Genomic DNA, 26,211 nt, shown 5'->3' with positions numbered 1-26,211 from the left:
AAGGGACAGGGATGCCACAGCTGGACGGAAACATTCTGGGTCACAGTCCAGCAGCTGGAAATTCCAGGGAACACCAGGCACACTAATCCCATGTGCAACAGCTCTGAGAGCCCTCACGGAGGTAAACAGCCAAACAGCTCCCCAGTCCACTACACCTCTGGGGCCCTGCCATAGCAGAGCAACGGCCTGAGGCTGGCCATGACCACAGCAAGGGAGCTTCCTCCACACCGGCCGGGCAAGACACAGAGACCCAGTCTACACGCAATTGCCAAACACAAGCCACTAGGGGTCGCAGTTGTCCCAGTAAAGAAAGGCCAGGAGCCAAATGGAAAGAGGCTTGACTCTCCCAGCTGATAGACGCGTAAATAGCACTCCACTGCACCTATCAACATGAAAAGGCAAAAGAATTTGATCCAGAAAAGACTAACCCAGACAGCTTTGACATCTGCTACATCTTCCCCTGAGAAGGAACCTGGGGAGATAGATTTAACCAGTCTTCCTGAAAAAGAATTCAAAACAAAAGTCATAACCATGCTGATGGACTTGCAGAGAAATATGCAAGAACAAAGGAGGGAGATTACAGAAATAAAACAAGCTCTGGAAGGACTTCAAAACTGAATGGACGAGATGCAAGAGACCATTAATGGACTAGAAAACAGAGAACAGGAACGCAGAGAAGCTGATGCAGAGAGAGATAAAAGGATCTCCAGGAATGAAAGAATTCTAAGAGAGCTGAGTGTCCAATCAAAACAGAACAATATCCGCATTATAGGGGTACCAGAAGAAGAAGAGAGAGAAAAAGGTATAGAAAGTGTCTTTGAAGAAATAATTGCCAAAAACTTCCCCAACCTAGGGGAAGAAATGGCCTCTCAGACCACAGAGGTACACAGAACTCCCATGACAAGGGATCCAAGGAGGGCAACACCAAGACACACAATAATTAAAATGGCAAAGATCAAAGACAAGGACAGAGTATTAAAGGCAGCCAGAGAGAATAAAAAGGTTACCTACAAAGGAAAACCCATCAGGCTATCATCAGACTTCTCAACAGAAACCCTACAGGCCAGAAGACAATGGCATGATATACTTAATGCAATGAATCAGAAGGGTCTCGAACCAAGACTACTGTATCCAGCACGAATATCATTTAAATATGAAGGACGGATTAAACAATTCCCAGACAAGCAAAAGTTGAGGGAATTTGCCTCCCACAAACCACCTCTACAGGGCATCCTACAGGGACTACTCTAGATGGGAGCACTCCTAAAAAGAGCACAGAACAAAACACCCAACATATGAAGAAGGGAGGGGGAGGAATAAGAAGGGAGAGAAATAAAGAATCATCAGACCGTGTTTACAATAGCTCAATAAGTGAGTTAAGTTAGACAGTAAGATAGTAAAGAAGCTATCCCTGAACCTTTGGTAACTACAAACGTAAAGCCTGCAATGGCAGTAAGTACATACCTTTCAATAATCACCCTAAATGTAAACGGACTGAATGCACCAATCAAAAGACAGAGTAATAGAATGGATAAAAAAGCAAGATCCATCCATATGCTGCTTACAAGAATTTCACCTCAAACCCAAAGACATGCACAGACTTAAAGTCAAGGGATGGAAAAAGATATTTCATGCAAACAACAGAGAGAAAAAATCAGGTGTTGCAATACTAGTATCAGACAAAATAGACTTCAAAAGAAAGAATGTAACAAAAGATAAAAAGGACATTATATAATGATAAAGGGCTCAGTCCAACAAGAGGGTATAACCATTATAAATATATATGCACACAATACAGGAGCACCAACATATACTAAAAGAATTAAAGGAGGAAATAGAATGCAATGCATTCACTCTGGGATACTTCAACACTCAACTCACTCCAAAGGACAGATCCACCAGACAGAAAATAAGTAAGGACACAGAGGCACTGCACAACACACTAGAACAGATGCACCTAATAGACATCTACAGAACTCTACATCCAAAAGCAACAGGATACACATTCTCCTCAAGTGCACATGGAACATTCTCCAGAATAGACCACATACTAGGCCACAAAGAGAGCCTCAGTAAATTCAAAAATATTGAAATCCTACCAATCAACTTTTCAGACCACAAAGGAATAAAACTAGAAATAAACTGTATAAAGACAGCAAAAAGGCTCACAAACACATGGAGGCTTAACAACTCGCTCCTAAATAATCAATGGATCAATGACCAAATCAAAATGCAGATCCAGCAATATATGGAAATAAATGACAACAACAACACAAAGCCCCAACTACTGTGGGATAAAGCAAAAGCAGTCTTAAGAGGAAAGTATATAGCAATCCAGGCATATTTAAAGAAGGAAGAACAATCCCAAATGAATGGTCTAATGTCAAAATTATCGAAATTGGAAAAAGAGGAACAAATGAGGCCTGAGGTCAGCAGAAGGAGAGACATAATAAAGATCAGAGAAGAAATAAATAAAATTGAGAGGAATAAAACAATAGCAAAAATCAATGAAACCAAGAGCTGGTTCTTCGAGAAAACAAACAAAACAGATAAGCCTCTAGCCAGACTTATTAAGAGGAAAAGAGAGTCAACACAAAACAACAGAATCAGAAACGAGAAAGGAAAAATCACGACGGACCCCACAGAAATAGAAAGAATAGAGAGTACTATGAAAACCTATATGCTAACAAGCTGGGAAACCTAGGAGAAATGGACAACTTCCTAGAAATATACAACTTTCCAAGACTGACCCAGAAAGAAACAGAAAATCTAAACAGACCAATTACCAGCAAAGAAATTGAAGCGGTAATCAAAAAACTACCAAAGAATAAAACCCCCGGGCCAGAAGGATTTACCTCGGAATTTTATCAGATGTACAGAGAAGACATAATACCCATTCTCCTTAAAATTTTCCAAAAAATAGAAGAGGAGGGAATACTCCCAAACTCATTCTATGAAGCCAACATCACCCTAATACCAAAACCAGGCAAAGACCCCACCAAAAAAGAAAACTACAAACCAATATCCCTGATGAACGTAGATGCAAAAATACTCAACAAAATATTAGCAAACCGAATTCAAGAATACATCAAAAGGATCATACACCACGACCAGGTGGGATTCATCCCAGGGATGCAAGGATGGTACAACATTCGAAAATCCATCAACATCATCTACCACATCAACAAAAAGAAACAAAAACCACATGATCATCTCCATAGATGCTGAAAAAGCATTCAACAAAATTCAACATCCATTCATGATAAAAACTCTCAACAAAATGGGAATAGAGGGCAATTACCTCAACATAATAAAGGCCATATATGATAAACCCACAGCCAACATCATACTGAACAGCGAGAAGCTGAAAGCTTTTCCTCTGCGATCGGGAACAAGACAGGGATGCCCACTATCCCCACTGTTATTCAACATAGTACTGGAGGTCCTAGCCATGGCAATTCAACAAAACAAAGAATACAAGGAATCCAGATTGGTAAAGAAGAAGTTAAACTGTCACTATTTGCAGATGACATGATATTGTACATAAAAAACCCTAAAGACTCCACTCCAAAACCACTAGAGCTAATATCGGAATTCAGCAAAGTTGCGGGATACAAAATTAACACACAGAAATCTGTGGCTTTCCTATACACTAACAATGAACTAATAGAAAGAGAAATCAGGAAAACAATTCCATTCACAATTGCATCAAAAAGAATAAAATACCTAGGAATAAACCTAACCAAGGAAGTGAAAGACCTATACCCTGAAAACTATAAGACACTATTAAGAGAAATTAAAGAGGTCACTAACAAATGGAAACTCATCCCATGCTCTTGTCTAGGAAGAATTAATATCATCAAAATGGCCATCCTGCCCAAAGCAATATACAGATTCGATGCAATCCCTATCAAATAACCAACAGCTTACTTCAATGAACTAGAACATATAGCTCAAAAATTCATATGGAAACACCAAAGACCCAGAATAGCTAACGCAATCCTGAGAAGGAAGAGCAAAGTGGGGGGGATTTCACTCCCCAACTTCAAGCTCTACTACAAATCCACAGTAATCAAGACAATTTGGTACTGGCACAAGAACAGAGCCACAGACCAATGGAACAGAATAGAGACTCCAAACATTAACCCAAACATATATGGTCAACAAATATTCGATAAAGGGGCCATGGATATATAATGGGGAAATGACAGTCTCTTCAACAGATGGTGCTGGCAAAACTGGACAGCTACATGTAGGAGAATGAAACTGTATCACTGTCTAACCCCATACACAAAAGTAAATTTGAAATGGATCAAAGACTTGAATGTAAGTCATGAAACCATAAAACTCTTAGAAAAAAGCATAGGCAAAAATCTCTTCGACATAAACATGAGTGACCTCTTCTTGAACATATCTCCCTGGGCAAGGGAAACAAAGGCAAAAATGAACAAATGGGACTATATCAAGCTGAAAAGCTTCTGTACGGCAAAGGACACCATCAGTAGAACAAAAAAGGTGTCCTACAGTGTGGGAGAATATATTCGAAAATGACAGATCTGATAAAGGGTTGACATCCAAAATATATAAAGAGCTCACACACCTCAACAAACAAAAAGCAAATAATCCAATTAAAAAATGGGCAGAGGAGCTGAATAGACAGTTCTCTAAAGAAGAAATTCAGATGGCCAACAGACACATGAAAAGATGCTCCACATTGCTTGTCATCAGAGAAATGCAAATTAAAACCACAATGAGATAACATCTCACACCAGTAAGGATGGCTACCATCCAAAAGACAAACAACAACAAATGTTGGCGAGGTTGTGGGGAAGGGGAACCCTCCTACACTGCTGGTGGGAATGTTAATTAGTTCAACCATTGTGGAACGCAGTATGGAGGTTCCTCAAAATGCTCAAAATAGAAGTACCATTCGACCCAGGAATTCCACTTCTAGGAATTTACTCCAAGAATGCAGCACTTCAGTTTGAAAAAGGCAGATGCACCCCTATGTTTATCGCAGCACTATTTACAATAGCCAAGATATGGAAGCAACCTAAATGTCCATCAGTAGATGAATGGATAAAGAAGAGGTGGTACATATACACAATGGAATATTCCTCAGCCATAAGAAAAAAACAAATCCTACCATTCGCAACAACATGGATGGAGCGAGAGGGTGTTATGCTCAGTGAAATAAGCCAGGCAAGAAAGACAAGTACCAAATGATTTCACTCATATGTGGAGTATAAGAACAAAAGAAAACGAAGGAACAAAACAGCAGCAGAAGCACAGAACCCAAGAATGGACTAATAGTTACCAAAGGGAAAGGGACTGGGGAGGACGGGTGGGAAGGCAGGGATAAGGGCGGTAATAAAAGAAAGGGGGCATTACGATTAGCATGTATAGTGTTGGGGGGGCACGGGGAGGGCTGTGCAACACAGAGAAGACAAGTAGTGATTCTACAGCATCTTACTATGTTGAAGGACAGTGACTGTGAACTTGGTGACAAGTAGTGATTCTACAGCATCTTACTATATTGATGGACAGTGACTGTGAACAGTGATGTGGGGGGGACTTGGTGAAGGGGGAGCCTAGTAAACATAACGTCCTTCATGTAATTGTAGATTAATGATACCAAAATAAAAAAAATAAAAAATAAAAAAATAATAAATTAATAAATTAATTTAAAAAAGTAATATACTAAACAAGATTATTTCATTAAATGCAAGGTAGAGAAAAACAGTATTTCTAAATTAATGTTTTAATTATCTTAAATATGTACATATAATTAAATTGAAAAAATAAGTAGTATAACTATACATTTATTTTTTCCATGCAAACATCCCTAAAAATCTGTTGTATCACAAACATTTTTTTTGCTTTATATTATTGGAGAAATGAGAGATTTGCTTAAAATTGGTGTTATCTTATGTTTGGACATATATGTTCTAATTACAGATTTACAAATACCTGTAATCAATTAATACTAAAAGCAAAAAAGTTGTTAAATCTCTTTATGTGACTTTTTGAAGCTGTATTTAACTTTTTTTTTCTTTGGAAAGTAACATAGATCACCTGCTTTAAAACAACAATAAATTCCCCAAAACACCATGAAGGAGCAAATAAAAATAAACAGTAACAGGTTTTTTTTTTAGGACCTGTGCCCTCACTACCCTAAAAGCACTAGTAAATTTAAGATGAAAACATAAAGTTTACATAATATTAGCATGCTATCATTTAGATATATTTTTTGCTAGAAACCACTGAAATCAAGGAGAATTCAAGCTTCATTCTTAGTTGTACAATTTTCCTTCCCATTGAATATAGCTGAAATATAAGCTAGTTAATGTGGGTTATATTTGTGAAATTTTAAGGCAGTTAATTAATTCATAAGTCAACTTATTACTCTTGAATAACATCCTTTTTTAAAAGAGCTTAAAAATAGCACATCAGATATTATTTATATTTCTCAAATTGCAAAGAGACACTTTATAGTCTCATAAAGTATGTGTAAAAATTTCTGTAATGGAATAAAAATTCCTTAATCAAAAGAAGTAAGTAATCAATAATATTAGTAAGGATTCCAATTACATTAATATAACTATTGTGTGTTTATCAGATGAATGTTTTAAAATCTACTTTCAGATTTTTAAAAAAATCTCTTTGAGAGTCCCTGTTAAATATAAATGATTGCACATCCAACACTCTAATCAAAATATAAATACGGAGTCATAATATTGTCTTTAAGCCTCACATAATTGTGAGAACTTTAACCCCTTCCTCCCAGACGCTCCTATGAAAATGTGGCTATTAATGATATCTGTTTTAATTGTCTCCCAGATAGCAAAATAAAAACCATGTAAATATAAGCTCTTTCTAAGTAATAAAGTTTTACAATAAATGCTAGCATTCCTAACCCTCTGTTATAGTTAATTTTATGTGTCAACTGATTAAGGCATAGTAATCATGTATTTGGTCAAACACCAGTCTGGATGTTGCTGTGAAGGTATTTTAGGTGGGATTACATTTATGTCAGTAGACTTTGGGTAAAGTGGATTACTTTCTATTATGTGGTGTGGGCCTCATTCAATCAGTGGGAAGTCTGAAGAGAAAAAAGTTGAGGTCCTGGGGAGAAAAAGGGGTTCAGCTTGCAGACTGCCTTCGGTCGAGCTGCACTGCTGGCTCCTTCCTGCGACTTCGGTCCGTGGGCCTGCCTTGCGGGTTTCACACTTGCCAGCCTCCAAAATCACATGAGCCAAATTTTACAAATCAGTCTCTCTCTTTCATTCTGCTTCTCTCTAGATATCTATCTATTATCTGTCTGTCTAGACAACACTTACCACCTGCCAATGTACTCTAAAATATATTGTGTTCATGTGCTTCCTGTCTGTCTCCCTTACTAGACTGTATGTCCTATGAAGCAGGGATTTTATCTGTGTGTTCTCCATCTCTAATGCCCTCTTATGAAGAAAACCTCAAAAACTATTTGTCAATCAGTGAGTTAGTTGTTCAGTAAATCCCTTATTATATATTAAAGTTTGGATTTCTTCTTAAATCTAGAGCACATCAAGGAGAAAAACCATAGCAATGCACAGTGAATTCATATTTTAGGTGGAATGGGCACATTTATTAGACTAATTGACTATACTTTAATCATTAAAATGGAGCTGATTTCAAATGATCTTACTATTATCTATGCATATTCTTATTCATAAGAAATCCAGGTATTAAGACTATGCTGAATACTTAATATATAAATGGGTATTTATATCTTGTAGAATTCAAATTTATCTAAAGTAACAGCTCCATATTTTCATTACTGTTCATGAACTCACATCCCCCCCACCCAATGGTTGTAACAAGCCTTCATCCAAAGGATTAGAAATTCACTTTTAGTTGTTTGCTTCAGTTATATAATAGGAATTTCCTTACTCTCCAACAATGTTCAATCAAAATCTGGCATCCAATTAGGAAGCCCAGTTAATTAGCGAAGTCTGACTCAACTTGAAGTAAATACAGCTTCTTACTTAATTTCAGTTTATTTTGGAAACATGGAGTTACTTGAACTTATTATGGGAATTGTTTTACAATCCTTACTTTTAAATCTATTCCTGAATATAAAAGCACACAAGTTTCCAAAATCATATAGCATCTTCTAAATATATTAAACAAAGGTTAAGAAAAATAACATAATACTACCAGGAGTGAGGAAAAAGTATTCAATCTATATGCAAGGCAGCTACAAGAAGAAAAGAATATGGTATCTGGAGAGAAGATGATTGTTAAGAGAAAGCATAAAACTATTTTTAAAACAGAATTAAAACTGTTTATTTTATTAAAAAGTTGACATAGGTTATCTTTAGTGTTTATGACTTGCAAACTAAAGTATTTAATATTTAACATGTTTAAATACAAGCAGCAGCAGTTTGGTAATCAAAAGGAATAATTTGAGTCATCTCAGAAAAATAAATTCATTATAATTAGTATATTTCAGAATATGATTAAAACATTTAAAAGAAAATATATTCACCTTTCTTGTCATCAAAGTACAGAGTCTGTTGAGCTGGATTTGACCACTGGAGGGAGGTGTTATCATTTTGATCAACCCTGCAGGTCAAAATTGCAGTTCCACCTTCAACAACCGTTACATTCTGTGTTAGTGGAAACTGCCCTTGGCTGCCTAAAAGGGGATTAAAAAAAAATGTTGATTAAATGAAAGTTATAAAATGATTAACTTCCCAAGAGGTATATTAGACTTCTCTTCTCATTACAAATAAAGTTTAAACCAATCAAACAACAAGAACAAACTATGTATTACAAAAAGAAAAATAATTGAAAGTCATTAGAGGACAACAGTTTTCCCATACCATTAGGATTCCTTTAAATTCACTTACATGTTCCAGAAAACCTTCTTTTCCTTAAAGATTTATATTCAAATAGTATCATGATTATCATTAATTTCTCTCGGCCTTGCATTAATTATATGCTGCTGAAACTGGTCATCTTTGAAGATTTGGCACTGGAATAATTTTGGATGAATTGAACTCACTAAAGCAGCAGAGGAAACACATAAAATACTTCCCTGGTAGCTTTTATAATCCTGAATAAAGTATATGTACTATGGATACTAGAACTTCAGATACAATTTCTGATTCTTAAGAAAAATCTATTTTATCATGGTTTCTTACAGATAGATGTAGCTGTTTTTAGAAATAAAAAATGTTTTGGAGGAAACAATGTTAATTCTTCAAAGAGAGTCCCTCTTCTAAAATATCCATCAAAATCTGAAGGTGATTACTCTAACCTGGGGGATAGAGATAATATCCTTCTTTGTCCCTTTCTGGAGTTTTCTGATTTTCCCCAATGAATATATATTTCTTTTATAATAAAAAAAATATTTTGAAGTGACCCTTCTCAATTTGGATATCATTAGGATATAATCAAGTTTTCTGTCTTCCTAAGTATTATACTAATTTATTAAAGTAATTCATGTAATAACTTTACTTAATAAGAGCACTTCTAATAGTTAAAACAAAGTTCATTCACATGGAAACATAGTACATAAATTTCATCTCAGCAAGATGATCTGGAGATGAGCTCTGTTAAGTCTAATAACAACTATCTATATAGGTTAAAAACAAGACTTTCCAGAGCCAGGTTAAAATGCCATTATGTGATCAAGGCAGTTCATTAAGTCAAGGATAATTTATATATGCAAGAACATTATGATTACTTAATCGCACCCATGAAATATTTTTCCCTTTTCTTCTTTAGTTTTGTAATGATTCTATCATTACTACAAGCACCACTTGAGGTTATGCTGGAGCTATTGGCATAAAGAATCTTATTACCAAGAAGCCTGTTGATTGGCACCATAAGAGACAGAAGAGCCTGAAGGGGAAAATTTCTTTCCAGACCTAAATGACACAAGCAGAGAGGTTCACGACCACGTTATATAATTAAGCTCATCAAGTATAAAAATCCGATATCAGTAGCTTTGTCTCCTCAATGCCATCCTCTTAGAGTCACTATGGCAACTCCCCAGGATATCTCCCTGTAATCTTTAGGGTGGAGTTTTAAATTGAGGTTAGGAGATGTCTGGAATAAATTCTTTGACAGTTGACTTGAAAGTCAACTGGAGCCAGAGTGGGAAGTGCTTTGCCTTCAGCTCAGAGGTGACCTCTATGGTGTACTATCAATCTTGTGAAGTGAGGTGAGGCGAAAAACCACAACAGAGAAAACATGAGCCAAAACAGAAAGAATAATTACCAGAGGTATTGGATTAGCAGCTCATAAACATGAAGCTCAGAATGATTTTAAGACACCTTGCTTCAGTTCCCAGGTATCAACATAATGCATAAATTGAGCAATCTAGGAGAGGAGGGGATTCTTTAAGTAATAAAAAGCACATGACTGCTAATAAATATACACAGTTCATCCCAGATGGCAATTTGACTATCAACTAGTACATAAATAATACTGTCTGCCTCTTTAAAGAAGTGGAAAAAGAGCAGTGATGCTTGCAACAATTTCATCCACTACATTTGCAAAATAATTTTCAAAACATCCCCATAAGAAAATATTATCCTTCTCATTTCACAGATGGATAAACTGACACTGGGAGGTTAAGTGATTTTTCCGTGGTGAACAAAGTCAATGAACCATTTGGAGTTTGTTCTGAAAGTTCAACATTTTATTCTTATTTTCCACAAAGCCTGTTGGGTCATAGTAGCTTTATCTCCATTTGTTTAAAGGTGAACTAGACAACTGAAATAAAATAGAGGAGCAAGTGTTTGAATAATGAAACTTTAAATTGCATATCTAGCTGAACTATGTCCTTGTCAGTCAATTATAACACTGAAATCAAATAAAAGAAGTTGTCATATTAACTGTCTTTAAATATACTACTCAGAACTTGCTTTTGATAAGTATTTCAGTCTTTTCTTACTGACCCATAGAAAAAAGAAACTAATATTTATTAGAGTCTTCTACATGCCAGTTTCTCTGTATATACTGGCACATCTATACCTTGTTTTTTCCAGGTGAGAGATTAGCACAACTTCCATCCACCTTCTCCTCATGTAGTTTCTGACTTTAAAGTGTTATGACTTTAGTTCCCTGGGACCTGCAGCCTAAATCCCTGCAGTCAAATAATTTAGTTTTACCCAATAGAGAGCAAACTCATGTGGAGAAACTACTAATCCTAAAGACCCGTAGGATATGAGGTTTCCAAAATCAGTTCAAAAGCCAGTGTTGGAGGCAGTCAGACTTCTCAAAGCTTTGAATTGCCTTTTACTTCTGGATGGATCTGGAGGGAGCTTCAAGTCACCTGCTACTTTTTTCTTCTAATTCCTCATGGCTCAAGGTTGTCATTTAATCCACTCACAGAGAGTCTTCCCAAATAAATTACTAATTTTCCCAATTAGCAAAATTCGTATATAACCAAATTAAGGATTCATCCTCAATGCATTCATCAAACAAATATTTTGGGGGATCTACTACCTGCCTTGTCTTCTATGAACCAACATCTGAAAGATGCAAACAGGAAGAGAAATTTGTTAAAGAATCTGCAGAGTAATCAGAGATTTCAGGAGGAAGTGTGAGGGTCAGGGAGAAGGCAAGCTGTGTGTGGTACAGTACTCATCTAGTTCACCATCTACAAGGATTTCTAAAGTGAGAGGGTTGTATCACTGAGACCTTATGTTAAAATGATCCTACCTCTGGCTAAGCTCAACAGCGTCCTAGATTTGAGAAGAGTGATTCTTATCAAACAAGTTTATGATGAGATGTAAAGGAAACACAACTTCCAATTTGGAGTCATAGAAACTGGCTATTTTTCTGGGCGACCTACTATGTCCACCACTTTCCTCCTCCCCTCCTTGTGTTTATTTCCTTTTATTACTTGTACAAATATCAGTCCCCCTTACTTGTTTCTAAGCTAATTAAGGTTCAGATAACAAGGGCATCTTACTTATTTTTTAATCAGCTACATTGCTTAATATTCTATATTGTGAAGTGGAGTTCTCAGTGGGTGCTCATTGTCCAAAAGGAAAGCGTCTTCTTAGAGCAGTGCTTGGCATTTGCAGGCGTACTTGTGAATGGTCAGAGTAACTCAAGCTGTTGCATTTGTTCATGTTCAGAATGGAGGGACAGGAGGAGAGGACAATCCTTCACTAAGAAGAAAATGTGGAAAAATTATATTATCAATGTCTTAAGGCAATTTTTCCCAAGTTCTACTTGAAAATCATGAGAAGCCTACATAAGAAGATATAACAGATGGAGATTCAGAAGAGACATATCTAGCACCATTGTCAAACCCCAAACTGGGATATAAAAAGATGGACTGTGCCAAATTTACCTCCAGAATGGGAAAAAGCATAGAAGACAATATTCCAACTGTTAAGTATAGTAAGCCCTGTCTTAGCTCTCTCAGGTAGCCAGATTTCTGAGGCTGAAAATAGTTTACCTTTCCTTCCTGGTTCAATTTTGCTTGCAGCAATATCTATTTGAATAGTAGTTTTCCTATGTTATCTCTTTCCTCAAAGATCACTGAGACAGTAGTGAATACATGAAAAATACAACTGACCTTAACAGAGGATTCACAATATGCTAGTGCATTTCCTTTATCAGTGATTTAAGCCTCAAGCCAAACTTGTCATCATCTCTACCTTGAGGACCAGGGAACCAACAGAAGGAGATCTAAGGTAATGCACCCACAGCCACATTTTGCACATAATGCAGCAAGCCAGGTTTTGAACTCTCACACTCTTCAGACCTCACATGCTTAAAACCACAGAGCTGCTTTGAAAATAAAATGAACTTTAGTTCTGCTGAATAACAGTTATGAACAAAGCATATAGTTTGGAGTCCAACATTTCAAAGATTATTTTAGACTTTTTACATGTATTTTTAATAAGTGGAGGAACCCTTGCAATTCAAGTAAAGGCAGCTGTGTACTAGAGATGGCTCACACCAGCTCCTGAGTCAACCGAGAGCAACTTGCTCGCTTCATGCTTGGTGACGTCCATTGGTAGCATGAAATCAGCCACAGTGGGAGTATTTTTACCATGGAAATGAGCAAACGACTTCAGTCAGTGTTTTTCCCCACAGTTGTTAACAGTTACAGCACATCACTGAAAAAGACACCCTTGATGTCTCTTGTTGGGACTGTTGCATACATTTTAGCATAATTTCTTTTTCTGAATACCAATTAACTCCAATGCAGTGTAGTTCTGTTTTTGAAGTTCTTTTTCTTCATATTTTGAGTCTCTTTTTTTTAATTTTCCCTTTTCCTCAAACAGTTTTGGAACAGTCCTTCTCCCCTCCCATCCACCAATTCTTCCAGTAAAAATCCTTTAAATAAGCTCTCTTTTTTTCTTCTCTGGGTACAGTGATCTTGAACTGCTAGTTTTTCTTAGGCTGCTGAGTTTCTTTCTAACTAGCATCAGTAGTTGAAACCCATTAGGTTAGTCTGAGTAGTCACATGCAAATAATTTGGTAGTTTACTGCTCTTAAAGACACTTTAGTGAAGAGTAATTATTCAACGTTCTGAAAAGACAGCTGTCTTTAAAAAGCAGACGGAGCAGCTGCTTTTACTCTTTCAATGTTTCCATCTCTTTTATACTTGGGGAAAGAGTGGTTCAAAACTTTCCTTATCTTAATAAGGAAACACCAAGTTCAAAATCAAGTGAACTGAGTCTTGACTCTTGTTGACCTTGGTTAGTTAAGCATTAACCTCTCTTCACACATTTCATGTGCACCTTCATTGTCTAATCATGAAGGATCTAGCACATTGTCACATAGGACATAAAAAGGCAAATTCTAAGATCATGGCCACTTTGACGTTGATGACAGGCTTTGATGTGCCATTAGCATAAGGAGCAATAAGCAAAGACGTGGAGAGAGGTCTTGGAAGCCAGCAGTATTGTTGAAAGACAGCAGACAGGCAAAGATGCGTGTTTGAGCACTGATCCAAAAACAGCTCTGCTTCCCAAAATGGCATCATTCAAGCCTTGCTATCTTCTGAATGGATGATGAGTGAAAGCAGTGGTTTTCTCCATCTTTCTTCCTGTGCTAAAGATTAAATGTGGGGTAGAGCAGTGGATCAGTGCACACTGCACATGAACACTTACTTACTGAGAACAATAATCACCTGAGCTTTATCTAGACAGACAGGCAGAGGTTGAGGCTGGGAATATCTGAGAGAGAGTGAGTTACAGTCAGTAATTTTTCAGGGTAAATGACCAAATTTTGTGAGTTACTTAATAGGAACTGAGGACCCTCATTATTTTTTCTTCCTGAAAATGAACAAAACTTTATCAGAGGAAGAACTAGGTTTAAAAATGGTGAAGGGGAACAAAAACAAGATGTGAAGAGATTTTAAGATATAGTTTTTCAGTAAGAAAGTGTAAACTTCTCATGAGATAAACAATGTCACTTATTTTGACCCTTCCTTTTGGAACATATTTATCCTTCCTGAAAACTGTTACCTCAGCCTACAGAATTATTTAGTCCAACAGAGTTCTTGGTGCTTGAATCAAATACATACGTAATGTTTTAGTTTGTTTTTTAAATATCGTGTGTCCTCTCAAGAACCCCATTTTAAATGAAAAATACTGCTCTCTTATTAAGGTTCTCATATTTTGGTTATGAAAAGTACAGATGCCAAAATGGTCAGAAGATACAAAATAAGTTTAAGTTTCTTAAGTACAAGTTTCAATAGGAAATCACAGCAATACGCAACTCATTTTTAATTGAAATACAAATGTAGCTTACTATTCTTTAGGGCCTTCCTTTCATTTATTCTTTGCTTTGTTTCTCTCTTTCTCTCTCATCTGTTCCATCAACTGGTTTAGGGTATTTATACAAAGATACTGCATCTTAGAAAGTTCAAGATCATTCTCATTGCTTAAATTAGAGTCTAAAAATATATCTAAATGCACACACAGCATGCTATTACTTCCACTAAATTACTGAAGGCATTCTAAACAAATAACCTTCTAATGTGAAAGTTGTGGCTTAGTAGTTGTGTGGACTGAAACACATATTGCATACTAAAGCCTATTGGATTGAAAAGTACAAATGTCATTAATGCAAGCATATAATTCTCGAGAGAAGTGCGATGAATGCTCTCTCATGTGAGAAAGGAAATTGGAGGAAAAATTAAGACTGATAACTAAGGGCAAAATGTTTTTCCACTTTTGGAATGTTACTCTGTTCTTTCAAATTCTTAGAATTCTCTAGTCATTTTCCCCATCATTTCAGTCTAGCTTTTAGATTTGTCTGAAAAACTTTAAGTATTCTGTTTTCCTAGGCTACCACATATAATTTATTTTTCTTTGATTCTACTTCATCCTTTCCGAATTCAGCTTGCCCTATAGAGTACAACACCTGGTATCCACCTTCTGTGCCATCCCTCTGCCCAGCCAGTATGGAGTGCGGCCATCACCTTGGCGCTGCTTGCCAGTTTCCATAGAGATGGGAAGCTCTTTGGAGACCCGTGTTCCACTGTGCCTGCCAGACCAAGGCAGGGAAGAAACAAAGCTGGCGGACAGCGGATCTTGAAAGGCCAGGAAAGGTTGGAAGGGCTTTCTGCTCCTGATAACAGAGTGTAACAATGCCAAACTGGCAGCTTCAGGAGTTACAATCCTGTAGACCAGATCGCAGTGTTCGCTATGGCCATTGTGAGTGACCCATTCTGCCCCCCGACTCCTGGAGCAGAAGCTGTTGTGTACCCAAAGCTTGGCCCAGGTGGTGTGTCAGCTTCTGATCCATGACAAAAGCCTCTTTCAGATTTACAGTGGCTCCCACAGCTCCTGACTCAAAGGATCATAATTTTCCTGTAGAAAATTCACCTCTCTTTTCCTTTTCCAGAATGTGATAATAGGTTTTCCTGGACACTCAGAGCAGGCCAGGAAACCAAAGGAATAACCACTGGATTGTTTCCAATTGACCTGCACAGTGATTATGAGTAGGTGACCCAGTTAACACAAGATTATTTCAAAACTAGTTACCATTTGCTGTGAATATGATAGGAGTTATTATTGGAGTTAATTTTTGAATATCAGGACCAGGGATGGCTCTGGAGAAATTTTTAATATAGGTGAACTATAACATCAGTGCTTTGCTCACATTTCAAAAATGTTTTGTGTGACTGTATAATTCAGCCTTTTATATTACAAATATTACCAGCACAGTTTTTCTTTCTACATAAAGTATATTTCTCCAATTTCTTCCATTAAATGTCTATTAGACAGTAATATCACAGAACACTCATGTTTCTTATTTTACAAAATTCTAAGCTTTGGAGACTGATTATAAAATCCTGGGAAATGTTTTCTGGCTGCTTTATGTCATTGCTTATTGATGGCATTTTTTAGAATGTTGTTAAACTATCAGATTTTTTTTTAATCCCAATTATTTTTAAACATATGTCTACAAAATCAGTCTTTTCCATTCTTTGTTTGTTTTTCTGCTTATTATCCTGACAAAATGCAAAATAAAAAGGTTGTTAACATACCACAGACTCAGTGAATTAGGTTAAATATAACTACATCTAGCTTTACAACTCAAATTGAGTTTTGAATAAAACATTAAAATATAATTTGCTTTTATTAGTTTATCTACATTTAATTCATCCTCTCAAAATTTTTGAGTTTTCTCACAAATTCAAACAATAATTTATTGAATGAGCATGTATACTTTTTCAAGGAAAAAGTGAACTTGAATTGTTCATATTTATATTCACAAGGCTATTTTTCTTCTTATACAAATAGATATTCAAGCATTGTAAAGTGAAAGAATAAGAAGGAAAGAAATTTAAAATGAAATGGAAACTACAAGGCAATATAAAAAAAAGGATTTTAAAATTATTTCTATAACTTCAAAACAGGCTAATAGGGTAATTATCATGTGTGCAGGAAGTCATTTTATCTTTCTAGAATACTGTTTTTCAGGGTGAATAAGCAAGACCTAGAACTGACTAGCTCTACTTGCTAACTGATGAACATTTGAGAGGCAACCTTCCAGAGGAAAGAAATTTATGACCACAATCACAGTCTGGTTCACAGTGAAGCTCAATCAAGGAACTAAATTCTAAATTGAGATGTCAACCTGGAGGAAATATTCTGGAAAGGAACATACAGATGGCAGGACTCTTCTGAACACAGGGTGAGGAATATAATGCTGAGCATACACTAATCAATCTTCTGGAGGGAAAAAAAAAATGAAAAAAGAAAGGACTGGGTGGAATATAACTATTTAAAATTGAAGTCCTTGGGAAAAACTTCAATCTGAGACTGAAAAGGAGGAAAATGATACATATACTTTCTGTTTCATCTAGTAGGTTGATACACTTATAGAAAGAAATTCAACCAATAATGTTGAGTTGCAATATACTTTTAAATATTTAATAACCTTAAGGAAAATTAAAATTTCTAATAACATTTCTAAGAGCAAATTAAATGAAAAATAAAGCAAGTACCATTAAATCCTAATTTCAAATATACAATTGCTTAAAATATACACAACACAACTAGCAAAATAAGGTAAAGAAAGGAAAACTACAAATTAAGAAGATATTAGCATTTCAATCTGGTTTTCATGCTGGTTTTCTCTAATTTCAAATGAAAAAAATAAATTATATCAACTCAAATTCATTGTTACTTAATATATTGTTGCTGGTTAGTGATTAACTTAGATGTAGGAGATAACTGGCTAACATTTTTGTTTTGGATCGTGCCACATATATGCATACTTTTCAAGCACACAATTATACTATTATCCAAGTTGCATAAAGATTAATATTCTCTTCCTATTATTCTTTGCAGAAAATTTAAATAATTTCATTGGTACATTAAATAAAGATATTCATATAAAAGAGCAATATAGACATCTGTCTGAATTATAATTTTTTTGGATTATGGGAGGTAATAAGAAACTTTAAGATGACATAAAGATACATATAAGAAAAATATGACATCAAATATACATTATCCAATAATGTTTAATCAGTTCATATTAGGCATACAATGTTAATGCTTTTTGAAACTTATCTTTCTAATTGTAATGGATTTTGTCTATAAACTATACTTGGATGACATTAATTTCTTGAACAAATTTGTTTTGTGCCTCCAGTGTGCTTCACATAGTAGATGCTGGGGATACAATGGTGAACAAGTTAGTAATGGTGTAAAGTTCTATCTTTAGAACTTACAACCTAAAGATGAGCAGAGTAACAAAAAAAAATACAAATATATAAAGGAAAGACTTGGCTAAGAAGGTGGTGACATTTCATTCAAACCTAAATGAGGAGAAAAAGCCATTTAAAAATTGCCAAAGGACAAGAATGTTAGAGAGAGGGAGCCAGTCTTTCAAAAAGTAAATTAGATGATGTAAAAGTCCTGTACCAGGGGTGGGAAAAAGTTTGGCTATTGAAGGAACTGAAAAAAGAAAACCAGTGAGTCTGGAGCATGAGTAGCAACAGATGGCATGGCCCAAGATGAGGTAGGAAAGATGGTCAAGGCCAACTCATGCAGCACTTTTTATGTCTTAGTAGGGATCTTGCATTTATTCTACATGCAATGGCAAGCCATTAAAGGAAGTGACTCAATGTACATTCTCAGAAGATACTGTTTTTCTGATAATTAAAACATTATCTCTTAGTCTAGGTTTTTAATCTCAGAAATGAGTCACTGCAAAAAGTGTTTATAATCAAGAACCTTATTGGGAATTTATCAAAGACTCCATTAAAAATGGGATAACTTATTTGTAAGGTAACTAATCTCTTGGTATTATATTTTTCACTGTAAAAAAGTCTTCTAATAAATGGAGACCTATCTTTTCCTGACTTGAACTTGTACTAAAACAGGATGATTACCCATATTTCCTATTACCTCCCCCAACACACTCAGAGAGAAAATTTATCCCTTACTCGCACTCTAAAATGTCACTGCCTTGGGAAGCTCCTTGTTATTAATAATGGAGGACTTCCATTTTATTGCTTATTTTTAAAACTTCAGTAGTTATAGGGAGAAAGAAAAGTATTTCTGGTAAACTCTACATGGATGAAAACATATTTAAAGTTTTCCTTTTCAGAGATATATTTCCATGAGTGGATAACAATATTATGACTTCAAATAAATAATGAGTGCCCAAAGACTACAAAAGCGAGGCAGCAAATCATTTGATTTTCCCCCCTGTATGAGTGCATTTTTAAACTTTATATAACGATTCCTCCTTTGACTAATATCATAGAAATGAGTGCTTTCTTTTCCAATAACAGATTTTAATTCTCAGATTTTTTTAAAACCACTGGTATATGAACCTGAAACATGTAGAAAGTCCTTATAGCAGAGGCAGAATCTTTATAATGCTTCATTCTCTAACATGCATAACTTTGGGCACATACCTTTGAACACATGAACATTGTGTTTAAATTAATAGCACCTTAATTATTTAAGTGTAGATCAAAATATAGTAACATATGAATCAACTTGGAATATTCCCTAAGGAATAAGCTCCCTTTTGAAAAAAAATATGTAATAACACAGTGGTTAATAGGATGTGTTTTTCACTGTTTGATCATTTCTGAATGCACAAAGATTTCATTAATGTTGATTTCACCCATCTTGTCCATGTTTACATGCTTTGATGTTCAAGTCCTTTGTAGTGCCACATTAGATCTAGGGGAACATTGCCCTATGAGAACAAGTGGAAACGGCTGTGGGAAAATATTAAAATGAAACTTGATACTTTGTATAGATTTGTACAGATAAGTCAGCTCAAAGAATTATACTTCTGATAAGGCAGAGAAAGAATTAATACTATCTTCTCATATCCTTTTTAGAGGTTGTTACAATTTTAATCTGTTCATTAGAAAGTTATAATGAATCAGTGTTTTTAATGGAAATTATTAAAATTAAATTCCAACAAAATAAGTCGAGGTAGAATTTAAAAATATCTGATTCCTTAAAAGTTTTAAGAATGCTTGTTATGGAGATAAGCAAAATGATAACTGGAACTCTGTAGATACATATATACGTATATACACACACGCATACACACACACACACAACAAAGCCAATGACCTCTTCACTACAATATTGGAAAGGAAGAGTTAACAGCTGGCTGGTTTTTGGTCTTTCCCCTAGTCTCAGGAAAGCCTAAAAAGTTGACTCTTGGTTGAATCATCTATGTTATTCAAGACATTCATAGGGGCATACTAGATTCAAAATAAATGAGAACTGGGGAGGTTTATTATATACTAGACTAGGTTTGTTATATAAAGTTGTCAAGATTACTTATTGAATAATAAATGATCAGTGTTGATTAGATGTAGCTGTACCAGAGGTTGGGAAATCAGTGGCACAATCCTCTGAAGGCTGTGTGACTAACAAGGCATATAAGCAAAATGACTCCATAGTGGGAGGCTTCTCTGAGGTGAGGCGCCCACACCAATTCATTCTAGTTCTGGGTATGGAGTGACTGCACATTCAGAGGCATTTCAGGCAATCACAGAGCCTCTGGTAGTTGCTGACATCCTTGTTGCATTATCTGCCTTGTGACCTTTGGGTAAACCTCATATTGGATAAAACCTGTTGTGTCTCATGGATATCGCTGTATGTATGAAACCAAGAATGGTGCTGCTGCCCCAGCAAGGTAGGCATTGCAACTATAATATCAGATGAACAAAAAATAACTGCACAGTCTGTCTGCTGAGGTAAAGGCTCTTCCAATAAGAGTAGAATAGTAACATTTTCATGCTCAAACTGTTCCTATTTGTCTTGTTTCCTTATATCAGATTGGAATTAGATTGAAATATTTCATTAATTCTTTATATAATTTGTGCAACTTATTTTCATTTCAAAGTCCTAGTTTCATGTGCTGTGATAGATCTGAAACCAAAGATGTATATTATGTTAGATAGATATATATATGTCGATATCTTTCTCTCTTTATATATAAATATTATATATATCTATATATTATTCCTATAAATATAAATATATATTACATGGGTACATATTAATACTAGCTGATGCATCTCATTGCTCAAATTTAGATATATATTGAGCATTGTGTTTTTCAAAAATTTTAATAAGTCACTGGAAGGTATAGTGTTTTCACATTTAGGGCACTGAATAGGATGAGCCACTGACTAAGAGGGCAATTGAATAAAAGGTCCAAGTGTTTGGGGTATTGGCAGTGGCATGGAATAAGCATACACTTTTGAATGCAATTACTTTTGAAATAGCAAATTGTTTGTGCATGTGCACGCATGTGTTATATACAAATAATTATATTTAGTGTATATAATTGTATTCCTGTGTGGCACTATAATTCCAACTCTTACTATTGAAATCATGGACCAGATAATCTTAAAGTTACCTATAAAAGATGGCCTTATGGGAATAAAAAAATCAGTACATAATTTTCTTACAAACTTTTCCTCATTAAGAACAACCACCAACTCTTCAAGTAAGGGTCAAATCTCTGTAAGCAAAGTTCTAAATGTGTAGAATCCATTAGTACTCAAAATGATCTAATTAAAGATAAGATAATCCAATAAACTTTGTTATTTGTTGGAATTTGGATTTCACAAGTACTAAACTCATAATTTGCAATGCCATGATAGTTACTTTAAAAATACATAATGCTTATTTAATGAAGGAATTTTGACACGCAATATGCTTCCTTATTTTTTCTTGATGAAGCTTGTGTAGCTCCAGGGCACAGGAAATATCGACTCATATGGCACAGTTGATGAGTATCAACTCTCCCTGTAGATTTGGGCCAGCAAGCTGCTCCTGAATCCAGCAGATGTTTCTACTATCTGGGCCAATGGAAACCTTATGGACCTTTTTTCCTTCATCTCCTCCCAGGAGCAAATGTTAACGCAGTAGAAATTTGGATGTATGCCAAACAGGAAGCAGAAGGGTTGGTAGAAAATAGGGTGCATTTTTAGCCATAATAATGGTCATCAGTGGCTTGAATTGACAATAAATCCATTTGTAATGGATTATTTTTGTGCATTTGCTACTTAATTTAACCTATAAACCCTTCTGTTCTTACATAACAGCATTTTACACTGAACACATAAATCTAATCCTTGAATATATTTGTTTTTCAAGATATAAACCAAAAATAAAAAGAATCTGAATATATAGAATAGGAAAATTGTTTATTTCTAATAATTTTTTTATAGAAATGGAAAGACTATAGTCCTCAACTTGCAGATTACTAGACTTAATTTGCATTTTGCTAATGTCATGTTAAAAAGTAGCAGTCACAGGTCTAGTCTGGATAAAAATTTCCAAAGGAAATAAAAGGGTTAATCAGAAAAATAAATTCTTAATAAAGAATATCATTCTTGTTCAGTTTAATTTTAAATGTATTTTCTCAAGAATGAAATCTGATTAAATTCATGTAACTATCCCTCCATGTCCCCAGCCTCACTGCATTGACCCACTGGCATGCCCAACAATTTTGTAAGATATAGATTTTGATCACCTATATTCAAATTCAGCATTTTAGAATTCTCTGCTATAGAATTCTATATTGTATCTACAAGAATTTTCTTCTCTAACCAACAAATTAGTTTAAAGAAAGTTTTTAAAAGGTGAAGTATATTTCTTAGACTCTGAAACTGTATACTTCCCCCACTTATAGCACAACAGGATAAATTTCCTGCTAACAAAGGGACAGAAAGTTAGGAAAGAAACTTGAATAGAGAAACAACTTAATATTTGTTAATTTTCATTTATTCTAACATTATTTATTGAACACCTACTATTAGTAAGGAACAGTAAATGCAAATGAAAAGAAATAGCAAAGTGTGTAAGCCTACTAGATAGTATAGTACTTAAGAGTTGTTTCAGTAAAGTCAGCATTAACAATGTCTTATAATGCACTCAATCAACTCCAAAGCTATATTGAGTGGCTGCTCGACAGAAGCCTTGTTTTCATTTGCTTCCACGATTACTTTAGAAAGGGCATGTCGTTTTGAGCAAAGTAGTGAAGTTCAAGTAGATAAGAAATGATGGCAGTATTTTAAAATGCTTTTGTGCATAGTACTTACTATAGGTGTAATTAGAAAAGACACTTGTTCATACAAATTTCCAATGCCAAACATTTAACAGTTCCCTCCCCCTGTATTTTAATTGTCAGAAACTTAATTTTAAATTCCTTCAAGGATTTTGTGGGTATTGCTAAGCTTTGTGAATGGAAATAGAAATTCTGGTCCAGAAAGCTGGCGAACAGGGCCATGATACAGAACCACTGTAGAGATTTACTTTCCTACAAAAGTATTCTTTGCAAGCTGTGCAAACAGTCTTTGGTTAAACAAGGACTCAAAATGATGGAGATTTTGCACCTCAGTGAAAAAACACAGACATGATTCCTGGTTTTTATAATGAAAAATACCTCAAATAAATACACTATCTTTTCATTCTCTGTGTTCTCTCTCAGAAAGACTTCAACAACCTTTCAGAAGGCTCAGAATTAATTAGATAACAAATGAAAAAAAAGAATCAATAGGCTCATATGTGTACCATATAAGACAATCAGAAATATTGTGTGTTATAAAGAGTGGAATATAGAACCTAAAGGTGGAGAGAAGCACTTAGAATCCATATTCCAAAATGAGTAAGTTATTCTACTTCTATTACAGTCTTAATAATTCTAGCAAATAGCAAGTAATCAAACATATATATTAAGTTCATAAAATATTATTTCAGTATTAAAAAAAATTGAGGTTTAAAATAGCAGCAAGACTTAAAGAACAATTAGATGAAAGGACAGAATGGAAAGAAAACAATTGAGAATGACCATGGATTTCCAGATAGATGATAGAACACTTTGGCAGAACCACTAATTAAGATCTAGAAATAAAAGGAAAAGTAGAATATTTGTTATTTTTTTCTGTTGAGCAAACCACCCCAAAACACAGTAGCATATGTCAACAACGATTCTTGACATACAGTTCTGTGAAGCGACAATTGTACTGGGCTCCACCAGACACTTCTGACCTTCGCTGTGCTCCTTAATGCATCTGTGATCAGTTACCAGTCATCTGCTTTTGGGGATTCTGCCTCTAAGGACAAGCTGGCTGTCAACTGGGGTGACAGGTGATAACTAGCTTGATTTCATGGTTTCTACCTCCTAAGTGTATGGCCAAATGAACAGTCACCTTCCAAGTCTATTCTTGCTTCAAGTTCATTGTTGTCCCACTGGCCAAAACAAGTCTTAGGGTCAAGCCCAGACTCAATGCTGAAGGAGACTACCCAAAGGAACAGGTATAGGGGATTGTAAACAAAATAGCAGTTGCTACATAAGGAGACTAAAGTATTTGACTGTTGGGGAGAGAGTAGTACATCTGAAGGCAAGAAAAAAATTTGAAGAATGAAAGAGATTTTCACACCTCAAATGTTTCAGGAAAACCAAGTTCATACAAAAATCAGAGACATGACCATGGGGACTTATCATCAATGTGCCTTAGAGGTTTTGCTTTGAAATTGAAAATTGAAAAAAATAAAAAGAGAAAACAAACAATAATGGTGGAGGCAGTGAATGAGAGGTGGTACAATGAAGATATTAAGTGTACAGAACACTTTTCAAGAAACTTGACCATAAAAGAGCTTTATTAAAAGCTTAAGGAGAATATAGGGAGACTCTGTTGTTTACTTCTTCATTTAACTTTTAGTGGAATAATGCTATATAACCTTTTTTCTGACTCTGATGACTTCTGTCTATACTATAGACAATTATTTCACAAATTTTTTATTTGATCCACCAGGCAGATCAAAAAGAGTGAAAGTAACTGGCAAAAGTGTTTTCCCACTTCAGGAACGGCCCCTCAAAACAGGTGCCCTATTTTTAGGGCAGTAGTGTTATTGTTATGTGTCCACACAGCACAGAACTCTTTGAACAAATGTACTGGTCTGATGGCCACACCCTTATTTCTTTAAAGGCAGCACTAACAAAACTTAAGTGAAAATAAAAATAAAATGTGTTATGAAGATAAATAAGATTACACCTCATCGTATGTTGCAGATTTCTCTTAAATAATCTTGGTCTTTATTTTGAAATTATTATGCATTTTTAAGTGCTGTGGAAGCCCAAGGATTATTTCTTTTTTTCTCTTTGTAGCATGTTGATGGTGACCCAAGATACTTCTCAGTCTCTCACATCTTAACCAGTCCAATCACTGATAACCTGCCCATTGTGTTATTTCTTTTTGTTTCTAAGTAGTTAAGGAAACCTAACAGAAAACATAAGGAAATATATGGAGTTTCTAACTGACTAATAATCTAACAAAAACACGTCTTCTGTACAACTCCCTTTACACATTTGATAAGAATGTTATCTATAGATGAGTAGCATACAAAGAATAATAAAAAAAATACTCAAGTTGAAAGTAGAATTTAGGTATGGAGTGATTGTTTCTTAGAGTAACTTTAGAGATATGAAGTCATGTAAAGATAAATTTCATATTTAAAACAAAATATTGACTGCAAAAAATCATTACTAGCACAGGATAATGCAGGTTCTCCTTTGACCAAAAATAAGATCCATAGAGACCAATGGCTGTAAAATACTTAGAACACCTTAAGTATTTTACTCACAATCTCTTGTAAGTAGACATAGAGCAAAATTTCATACATAGATTTAACACTGATTAACTCTAATCATGCCATAAGTCCCCTAGTGCTGAAGGAAAGCATGAACTATCATATGCATTTGGCAAGAGGGATTTCTTTGTGTATTACACGTTGGGAATAAAGTGCATGAAGCGAGTGTCCTTAGAATAGTATGCAAAGGTTTCTGGTCAGATGGGAAGAAATGGTTAAGTAAGTAAAAGGGAACCAAAGCAGCTTTCGGAGAAAGGATGAGGCTTAGAGAATGACAAGTGAGCAAAGCAACAGGAGGTGAGTGGCCTCATATGTATATGTAAACCAAATGAGTTATATTCATTATAGAACAGTTACTATTTTTATTTAGAATTGTGTATATATACATATAGATGATGAAATAGCTCTAACAGCAGGAAATATAAAAGGGACCATTTCTAAATAATGCTTTTCAGTAAGTGCATTTTAACCACCAGATAATAAAAACACATTAACAATCCTGCTTTCATCTTTAATAAACACTGCCAAATGTTTTTCTCATGTTAGAATTATGCTAGCCAAATCAGGTCACGTCCATGTGGAT

General features: G+C 35.1%; 1 protein-coding gene across 1 annotated transcript in view; it reads right to left on the bottom strand.

The window, feature by feature from the left end:
* Positions 1 to 26,211, bottom strand: part of CADM2 (cell adhesion molecule 2) — a 338,329-nt gene that overhangs the window by 244,312 nt on the left and 67,806 nt on the right. The window contains exon 2 of the mRNA XM_036898781.2: positions 8,531 to 8,680. The gene's annotated coding sequence lies outside the window, so the exon portion shown is untranslated. The remainder of the gene's footprint in view (positions 1 to 8,530; positions 8,681 to 26,211) is intronic.

The sequence above is a fragment of the Manis pentadactyla genome, chromosome 1, assembly GCF_030020395.1.
Source record: "Manis pentadactyla isolate mManPen7 chromosome 1, mManPen7.hap1, whole genome shotgun sequence".
NCBI lineage: Eukaryota > Metazoa > Chordata > Mammalia > Pholidota > Manidae > Manis > Manis pentadactyla.
This window is presented reverse-complemented; position numbering and strand designations above follow the sequence as displayed.